Raw genomic sequence first — 10,286 nt, 5'->3', positions numbered from 1 at the left:
TCACGTTGCCATAGATTCTTCGAAAGAAAGCCATCGGCTTTGCCAAAGTTGTAATGACTGAGCTTGCTCCCTATCGATGAAGAATGTTTCGAAAGCAGCCTAAAAGCGGTTAGCTTCGCTTTCCTGAGAGGAATGGTTTCCGATGAACTACTCCCTTTACCAGTTGATGAATCATGTAAATAGCATGATCCAACTTACTCTTCTCAGGAAGCTACTAATCTCACTGGCAATTGAATCATGTCATTTAGGTGATTGATTCCACTTACTAAAAGCCGCGGAATAAGAGCGGTAAGGCTTTCTGGATTCGACCCATCTTTTCTGGGCCTTGAATATTAAGCCCAATCTGTGGTTTTGTCATATAATAAGATCCAGTTTGGACTCGTTAGGTTTGGCCCATTACCTTGAGTTAAGCCGAACGTGTACACCTTTTGTTATGAAGATGTGATCTTATCCACCGATGGGTCTTGTTCTAAGCCCAACCCTCTCGTCTTAGGGTAGGATATCCATAAACCTTCAATCACGGGAACCCTACGGCATCCTTAAGAGGCTCAAAGATCTTGAAAAAAGAATGAGTGAGGACGTGTTCAATCTGAACCAAGCTCAAAGCTAAAAAAGAATAAGGAAACACACTCTTTGTCGGAACGAGGAAGAACGGTTGACGTAAAACCCGCTTTTCCGCCCTTTCCCTCTCTTCTTTGCGACAAGCTTCGGAACCTAAGTCAGAGAGATGAGATCTCATTGCTAGTGTTCTTAGATAGTAGGGACCTGCTTGTGCCAATAGCAAAAAACCAGATCGCTGCTCGAACTACCCCTCTCAATGCCTGTTTTCTTACTTTCATTTCTATTGAGTAGTCAACGGCTCGCTCTAAGGAAAATCCAACAAGCCAATGTTTGCATTCGGGCGAGTGCATAGCCATCGATCTCGAGTGATCCCAGTCTATGATCTAGAGTCCCTAAGAAATTACTGTAAGATCGAAGAAATTAATGTAAGATATGAATGATGCTTTTCTTTTTTACTTTCCCTAAGATGAAGCTAGAGTCGTCAAAGTCCATAGTCGAACCAGGCTAAAGAGACGCACTTCTGATCCAACGGCATTCGATACATGTATCAGTCCGTGGAAGAGTGAAAGGGTCATCACTATTGTGGATCTCCCCCCTAATCTTAGATAGGTCGTCTGGGGATTCACCGTGATTCATTGCTGTGCTTACACACTAGGCTACCCTTATCCGAAAGCTCCGCGGGACCACCTACCACTAGACTTCGGTCAGAGGGGTTTATTACGCAAAAACGCCGGGACGCAGGCTCCCGAAAAGGGAAGCCGAAAGAATGTCAGATGCAAAGCCCCGCACCTCATTAAGATCATATTGGCATACTCTCCCAAAAAAGAAAGAGCAGACCCCATTGAAGACGAGAGTGAGGTACAACAAGGCCATCTCTGTCCACCGTCCTTCTCACGAAGCCGTACGTGGACGTTACCGCTCATACAGCTCCCAGCCAGCAAGCAGTTAGCCCCCTCTACAAGGAATGGAAGTGTGGGTGAATCAACATCAAATAGAGGAATTTGCTTTTTCTTTTCAGCAATAACATGAGAAGAGCATCCCTTTCACAAAAACCTACAAACTCCCCTATCATGTTCAGCACCTTGTGATCTTCTCAAAGATCATTACGAGCCCTCTCCTATCATTTTTCTTTCGAAAAAAATTTCATGGTGGATCCGGACGAGAATGAATCCGGTAATCGAGGACATACTCATCCTGGAGCTTATGCTCTCCTCTGGGGAGGGGGTTTTTCTAGAGAGAGGTAAGTCGAGGGTAGCCTCCCGCTTGACCGATTTATCGGAGTCGGAGGAAGATCTCTCATCCGATCATCCTAAACACGAAGGGGCTGCTCTCGATGTGAGATCAGCACCAAAAGAAAGAAGAAAGGGGCCATAATCCTATGTTCGTTTTCGCCCTGCTGTGATGCTGCGCTCCTTGTTCACGAAGCTACATACCGGAAAAAGAAAAGGATCTCTCTATTACTTTGAGAGGAGAATCGTTGGTTTTTTCCACGGACTACGTGGGAAATACGAGATCTAGGCAAGCCGCTACATGTTCTCCCCTTGCCCTTGAACGATAGAAGAACTACTTATTTTCTCTTAGGTAGCGGTCGGTCGGTTCGCATCTATGGTCAATCAAAAGGTCCGCAGACCCATTCTTCTATACGATAAATCGCCATCTCGTAGCACCACCACGACACCGATTCCCCGACAAAACCCCCGATTTCCCGAGAGTTAGATAGCCGATAGTAGTAGAAGCTCTAAGGCCGCTATTCCTGACAAGGAATAGAGTAAGGCCTTTACCTATCCTGAGTTAATGAGTTAAGGAGTTTTTTTTATAAACAACTTATCTGAAAAAAGGCTTTGCAATAAACGAATTCTTTGATTCGAAAAGCTCCTTTCCTAATCGACCTTCCGCCTTCCGTTATTTGATCTTTTTTTGGATCTTCTTATCTTATTAAGTAGCTAAATGAAGTATCATCAATTGAGAAATGACAATAAGTGATGTGAGAAATGACAATAAGTGATGTTCGATATCGCTTCTGTACGCAGAGTATCGAAAGGAACCTCTCAGAGAAGTTCCGGGCCTCGGCACCCCTCCTTTCTTATCTATTTTCATATATAATATAAAGAGAATAGAAAGCGTACTGACTCTGACTGCTATCTACGGTGCGATCAGGGGAGAATAGCGCAAGGGCTTAAGTCATCGATTCAAATCCTATCTTTTTTTCGGTATGCCGCTCCGCGAGCTAGGAGCGAGAAAACAAAGTGGGTTGTGGTGATGTCAGAATTTGCACCTATTTGTATCTATTTAGTGATCAGTCCGCTAGTTTCTTTAATCCCACTAGGTGTTCCTTATCCATTTGCTTTCGATAGTTCGACCTATCCAGAAAAATTGTCGGCCTACGAATGTGGTTTCGATCCTTTCGGTGATGCCAGAAGTCGTTTTGATATACGATTTTATCTTGTTTCTATTTTATTTATTATCCCTGATCCGGAAGTCACCTTTTCCTTTCCTTGGGCAGTACCTCCCAACAAGATTGATCCCTTTGGATCTTGGTCCATGATGGCCTTTTTATTGATTTTGACGATTGGATCTCTCTATGAATGGAAAAGGGGTGCTTCGGATCGGGAGTAACCACTAGCGATAGGGCAAAAATCAGGGGGAAAGACAAAAGTCAAGAGTGCAATGCCTACATTAAATCAATTGATTCGACATGGTAGGGAAGAAAAACAGCACACGGACAGTACTCGAGCTTCGGATCAATGTCCCCAGAAGAAAGGAGTATGCCCACGTGTACCAACGAGAACACCAAAAAAACCTAATTCAGCTCCACGTAAGATAGCCAAAGTACGGTTGAGCAATCGACATGATATATTGCTCACATTCTGGGCGAAGGTCATAATTCGCAGGAACATTCTAGAGTCTTAATAAGAAGAGGTAGAGTGAAAGATTCGCCATGTATGAAATCCCATTGTATTCGAGGAGTCAAGGATTTGTTGGGAATTCCGGATCGAAGAAAAGGGAGATCAAAATATGGTGCAGAAAAACCAAAATCGAGATGAATGGAAGATGCCTCTGTCACTCTTTTTTCTCCAATTTTTAGTACGAAGTTACAGGCTCTAAGAAGGCAATTGCGCCTTAGCCCATGGACTGATACGGAGACTACTCTACAAGGGAAATCTCTTATTCAACTAGAGCGGATCCGAGACTTCACCCGTTCCTTTAAACTGTTTGGGCACTACATTCTATAACGCGAATCACAAGGCCGGTCAACAAGGAACAACCTGGCAGAGTGTCCTGAGATAACAAGACAAAAGTGAGAACACCCAGTGATGAGAGTGGCGACATATGAGGATCTAACCTCGACCAACGAGAGCGTAGCTGCTCTACCTCAGACATAGGGATTCTCGGACCGGAACAAGGGGATTCGCTCGACCGAAGGGAACGATGTATAGCGCCATAGGGAGAACCTAGCGTAGCAGAGCCATTCATGACCAAGTAGATAGCTCTATGCCTATGTCGAACAAACGAAGAGCTGCCTAAGTACGGTTAAAGAAAGTGAAAATGATAGGTAAACAAAAGATAGAACAAATGCGACAGAAAGCGTCAGAGCTTCGAAAGCCTGAAATTGAGTGTCCTTGAAATGAGCATGTCGTATCCTTCCCAATCCAAGACGACAAGGCAGTAATAGAACTACGGCAACTCCGGAACGCATCATGCGGTTTGTTTCAAGGCATGGGTTATGGTCTAGGAGAACTCATGCGACTATTGGCGTTGGGGAAGCCATGCGTTAGGTAAACCAACCGCACGTTCGCAAGCCTATATTAAGGTCTAGCGTTATCGTCGTTGTGGCGCTAGCTGAAGTGGTTGTTTCCAATAGTTAGGACCACTACGAGTTTGCGTCACCATAGTAGGTTGTTAGGACCACACCACTCGTCGTTATAGCATCAGTCCTTTTTGTTTGGCGTTAGGGGGGCCCACGAGTCGTCGCTAGCGTCATCGGTTGTTTTAAACACAAATCGGTCACACTACTGGTTGTTTGGAACTCTAAGGCCGAAAGGCAGGCGGTCGGGAACACTAAAGGCGCTAGCCCTAGCAAGAAAACTTCTTTAGCGCAATGGCTTTCGCTTTTTTGCCCTATGCCTTTAGTCTGCTTTGTATGATCATTTATTTAACTCTTCGAAGGTGGGCGAAGTACTTCAAGGGATTATATGGAAGGAACCTCTGCCAAGAATGGAATGCAGGGATTTGGGGCACCTCCTTATTTAGCTTTCAAGCGGGAGAGGACTTCTATAGAGTCATTTATGATAACCCCTGCTTTGTGTTACTTTCTCAGTCTAAGGCTTTGGGAGCCTGCATTTGTGGGAGCTGAGGCCACATTCAGTACCATCGCAGTCTGGGTCCAATTGGGAGGTCTTCCCATTTTTCTTCTATTACATGACCAAGGGGAATCTTCGCGTGGACAAAGAGAGAGAAGAGAGGGCTATAGGTCAAACTTATGGTTATGGACAGCGTAGCGTAAGGACGGGATAGGAAATCAAAATGCTCAATGAAGCGCTCAAGAGACCCTACATCCTTATTGAGCAGGGCTAGTCAGCGCCTTCCCTTAATGAAAGACGTGGTAACCGTCTTTACTTTAAGGATGAGGGGAACGTCTCTTTCAAAGATTTAGTGCGGTTTCAGCGGGTTGTCATTTCAAGTATGCCGTTTTGGTGGTATGACCTCACCTGACACATTAGCGGATTCACCTCCAGCATCAGTTCCAATCCAAGTGTGCCTTCTGCCTAGACAACACCAGAATGACAAAACAAAACCATTTCTGGAATCTAGTGTTAGCCAACGATCGCTGGGACGCAGTGCATCAGCCAAACCCTTTTGACGTGAGGTTCCTTTCTTCAAGGCCGATTTGGGGGGTCTTTTTCGATAGTTCACCCCGACAAGTGTGTATTCAATCCGCTTCACTCACGTTATAAGCGCTTCCTGAATTACAGCCATCCTTGACAACCGTTTGATAGTTCTAGCATGACGACGGCCTTAAGGGAAGGCGGTAGGTGGCCATGGTAAGCAGCTTGTCCAATTGTGCATGCCTTATAAAAGTTCCATTCGTTGTGACCCGGCACGACGTTAGAGCGAGCTCGCCCCGAAGTACACAAAATACCGGCTGGTACAAAGCAGGTCAGGAAGCTTGACATGACAGAAGTTCGAGTCGAACCAGACTAGCAGATAGTGGGGCGATTAGGAGTGAGGGAAGAGTGAAAGGTTCATCACTATGGATCGTTGAAGCTATAATGACACGTGGTTATGTTTACGTAAACTACAATGGAATCCAGTCTTCACCACGAATGCTATCCTCGGTTGGTTGTGTTTGTGTTCAGTGGGGTTCATATGCATTATGATAGTTCCACCCATCATTGATGAATTAAACCCTTCTTTAACAAACTGATTTAGGAATTCAAGGGGGGGCCCTATTATGTTATTGAAAAAGATCAGTTTGTCTGAAGTCAATTTATTCATAGTCTTCTTTTTGTTCCCTAAATCAGCCAAAAAGAGTTCAATGGAATCAGAAAACAAGGCAATGAAGCCTATTTTGAGATTCAAAAGTGAAATGGAACACCATTACTTTTGTGGTTCAATAGGTGAAGTAATTTATTCGTGGGCCTGTCCCAAAAGATTAGCCAATTTAGGACATGAAAGTCACTGATTTAGCTCTCGAAAAGATCCTCAACTCAGAGAGACTCAGAAGATCTCGATTCAAAAATTAGAAGCTTGTAATTGTGTAGGAGATACTCGAAACCACCAAAGTGTGATCTTTATGCGAGTATCAATATTTTTTGGAACCTCTGAACCTTCTATTGCTCCATAATGGAATCCAGTAGCTTTCGAGATGCTAACGGGGTTCATCGTTCGTTAGTATCAACCTGGATAGCATTCGTGGGGGGCGTACCATCCGCTAACCCCGTGGGAAGTAACGGAGTCGCCGTCAATAAGTCTTTCTACGAGTATTCGTGGTCTGCTTGACTGGGGGCTTCGCCAACTCTTTGGCCGGTCGGCTCGGATGACACTCGTGAGAGATAACAGGGGGATTGTATTACGCGGGGATACAATCCTAAAGTGGCAATTCTCCTTTGGGAAAGGCGATAGAAGTAGTATTTACGTTTCGCGGGGTAGCTTCCCCATCCTTGTCCAGTTCATGCTTTTAGCTTGGAGCTCACAACATTATCCGAACTCGGTGATTCGTGGGTTCGCATCTACCTTTTGAAAATGCTCAAGGACGTAGGGATAATTCGAGAGTGGCCAAGCATAGTTCGAGTTGTCGTACCTATCTTTGGCCCGGTTAAAGCTAATAATGTGAGATAGGGGATCTCTTTTCTTTTTATAGAATGGATTCGAGGTGACTTTGTGGATTCTGAGTGGGAGCAGGAAATATTGGAAAAGCATTCAGATTGGTTCCTTCCCGTTTTAAAGCACAAAAGCTCGAGCTACCCCAGCGAGAGGTAGAGGGGCTCGGGAAGGAAACAGCTTTCGGTAAAAGAAGGCGGGTATTGAACAGGAAACTGGAGTTGCTGCCATAGTTTCCTGTTCGCGCGTCGGTTAACGGTGGCCAATCCTCGGAGAGCAAAGTGCTCTTGCGCATGTCGGGTGAAGACTGGTAAGCTCCAAACGGTATACAAAGCCTAAGGAGCAGTCTAGAGTACACGGGATAAAAGCGCTCTTTCCTTGCCTCAAAAATTTTTTTGAGTCGGAAAGTTTTACCGGTAGGAAGGGGAGAGAAATCTCCCCCTCCCCGGACCCCTCGCCCTCTTAGGAGAGCGCTCAGAAGGGTTCCCAACCCTTCCTCCCTTTCCTGAAGAGTTTTCTTAGGTTTAATCGTAGCGGGTAATAACCGGCTTAACAAACGGTAACAACCGGCTGCAAGCTAGAAAACTTTAAAGAGTGCTCCTAAGGTATACCGATGGAAGATCAAAGTTGAGCTTGACCCTCGGGATGGAACCCTCGGTTGGTTGTGTTTGTGTTCAGTGGGGTTCATATGCATTATGATAGTTCCACCCATCATTGATGAATTAAACCCTTCTTTAACACACTTATTTAGGAATTCAAGGTGTTCCATTTTAGGACATGAAAGTTCCAGTTCCGGCACATCTCTTGGGTCGTGGAAATCAAGTTGGCCATGTGGTATATATACGAATTTCCAAGAGATATCCGGGGCCGGTTACGCTGATACTCGCGTTCCGCAGGAGACACGCCCTCATGAAGAAAATCGCAACACACCTCCTCGTCAGAGAATCGCAAGGAAGGAGTCAGATTCCATTCAGGGACATGTCGGGTAACTCCGCCCTGCAAAATGAGCCCCCCCCCCCTCTAATCGGTGAGGAGGCGGATGAGGTACTGCCACCCGCTCGGAGGGTTCCTCAGTTTCATGAACAGGAGGAGGCAAAAGTGGTGATTCCGACGTCGACAACTTCCGAGCACCAGAGGAAGTTGAGCCCTCCTTGGACTTCCCCTTACCAGCAGCAAACAACCTGCTGGGGTCACTCTTAGTGGGAGGAGAATCCAAGAGGATAACATTGACTGCACGAAAGCAAATCGCCAAGTCAATGGCTAAATAGTAAATACACGCAATCCCTAGAAAGGCGAAACCTCTTTGCAACACGGTCACAACACGGTTACAAAGGCGAAACCTCTTTGCAACCGGAGGAGACGGAGGAGGAGAAGGATTCATATCCTGCTTTCCACTAGCAACCACCGAGGAGCGTTGATGGAAGAAGTTTCCTTCCTCTTTCGACCAAAGGCTGCAACAAGATCACATATTAGCAGTTTGATCATAAGAGTGAATGTGCAAAACGTATTACCTGTCGCGAACAAGCCCTCAGAAACCACGGGTTCCTAATGGATGTGTTGAGGAAACAAAAAACTATCCTTGGTCTTATCAAGGATAGGAAGGTCCTTCTTTTCGCGAGCAGCAAGGTGCATAACCCCAGGCACACCCACAACAAGAACAGACAGCAAAAGACCTTCGGCTGCATAATAAACAAAGGTTAGAAACCGCGATAAACCTGAAAAATACTTTTAGATATACCTACATCCATTTGGCTTCCAGAAGAATGGCACATCGTCCAGATATGGCCACAGGCGGCTCATCACAACCCTCACAAGGGCAGATTCAGGGATGGGGTGCATTGGAGTGGCAGTGTGTGTTAACTGCTGATACCACCCGTGCCTTTCCGGACGATCAACATATGGAAGGGCAAGCAATGGCTGGTCCGCCGAGCGCCAGTACACGGACAAGCAAATCACGTTTTCCCACATCCAAAAAAACTTCCTAGCCCGGTGCGGATCTGGAATAGGTGTATCCAACGCAACGGCTTTCCGGTCAGTTGGAAGGCAAATATATCGGCCACCCTACCATACAAGCGATAGAACATAGCAAACTTGTCGATGGTAGGCACAATGCCATGCGCCCCGACAACAAAATTCAAAATGGCGCATACGCATCATTGCCGATGCATGAAGTTGGGAAATATGAATCATATTTCCAGTTATTAGCTTACCCAGAAACCGGGTAACCGGAAATCGGAGATTCCCGAAGCTGAAGAACTCGGCGAACATGGCCGTCTTCCCCACCGGAGGGTGGTTCACCGTCGAACCAGGAGCTGGAAATTCCGGCTCCCATTCTGGAGCAATGCCATAAGCATTCACAACATCGTGAAAACCCTTCGTGCTCCAATCAATGGTGACTTTATCAATACTTTGATAGTCAGGTCTCGTCGACATCATGTGATCGACTAAGAATTGATTACAACGAGCTATGGTTGCCGAAGAAGAAAACAAGAGGGGTTTTCTGGGTGGAAGACGATGATTACCTCAAATATTCCAGCGAGATTATCTCGGTTCTTCAACACAAAGTGAGAGAGAAAAAGAAAAAGAAATCGATGGATATATATAGTGGTAACATTTAATGTGGGGAATAGTGAAGAGCAACTGTTTACCGAAAATTTAAAATCCCAAAGCACGACTGGGGCCAGCTGTCAGACCTACTTTTACACCAAAGCAGATTTGTCACATCTATCAGCCCCCGAAAATAATTGACGGCTTGCTAGTTCTACAGTAACGAGACAAACTAAATGTTTTGGCTGACACGTTAGACATTATCGGAACGCAAGTTACAAAAAAGAACAAGAAAAAGACAAGTCATAACTGTAAGCGGAAGGGTTATAAATAAGGAAGTCATCCGCGATCTGAACAACCTCAGGATGTCAAAGGAAAGGTTATCAAAGGAATCCATCTGTGCATCATAGTCCTTTTGACAATCCTGGCCATGAAGTTCAAACTCGGAGGACGGATGTCCCTCGCGATCCATAGAGTAACCTTCTACAAAACCAGCCTGGCGACCAACCCGCGAGGAACTGACCAGCAGGTCAGCAAGGCAATCCCTAAGCTCAGGACCTTCCTTGATAAGCCTGATAATATGGCGCAAGATAAAAGTTAGTATGATATTACACGAACACAGAAGTTGAAATATTTACCTTGGGGATGCCAAACTTGAGAAGCCATTCCCTCTCATCCGAAGCATCGGTGAAGGCGTTTTCCAGACCCTCCCTCTCTTCGGAAACAGAGGCAAGGCAGTCGTCCTTCTCCTTAACCTCGGCCACAAGCCTCCAGACATCCTCGTCCCGGGCAGCAATGAACTCAACTTGAGTGGCTATCCGCTCCTTTAAGAGTTTATTCTCTTCCTAAATAGCCAA

The 10,286-nt window shown here is 45.7% G+C and overlaps 1 pseudogene; it reads right to left on the bottom strand.

The window, feature by feature from the left end:
• Positions 1–1,635: 1,635 nt before the first annotated feature.
• On the bottom strand, positions 1,636–1,933 carry LOC143547884 (putative mitochondrial protein AtMg00530 pseudogene; annotated as a pseudogene).
• Positions 1,934–10,286: the final 8,353 nt, after the last annotated feature.

The sequence above is a fragment of the Bidens hawaiensis genome, unplaced genomic scaffold, assembly GCF_021521415.1.
Source record: "Bidens hawaiensis isolate Kalapana, Puna unplaced genomic scaffold, B.hawaiensis_p1.1 tig00014849_1, whole genome shotgun sequence".
NCBI classification, from domain to species: domain Eukaryota; kingdom Viridiplantae; phylum Streptophyta; class Magnoliopsida; order Asterales; family Asteraceae; genus Bidens; species Bidens hawaiensis.
Note: the sequence above shows the minus strand (reverse complement) of the source record. Positions and strands in the feature narration are given on the sequence as shown.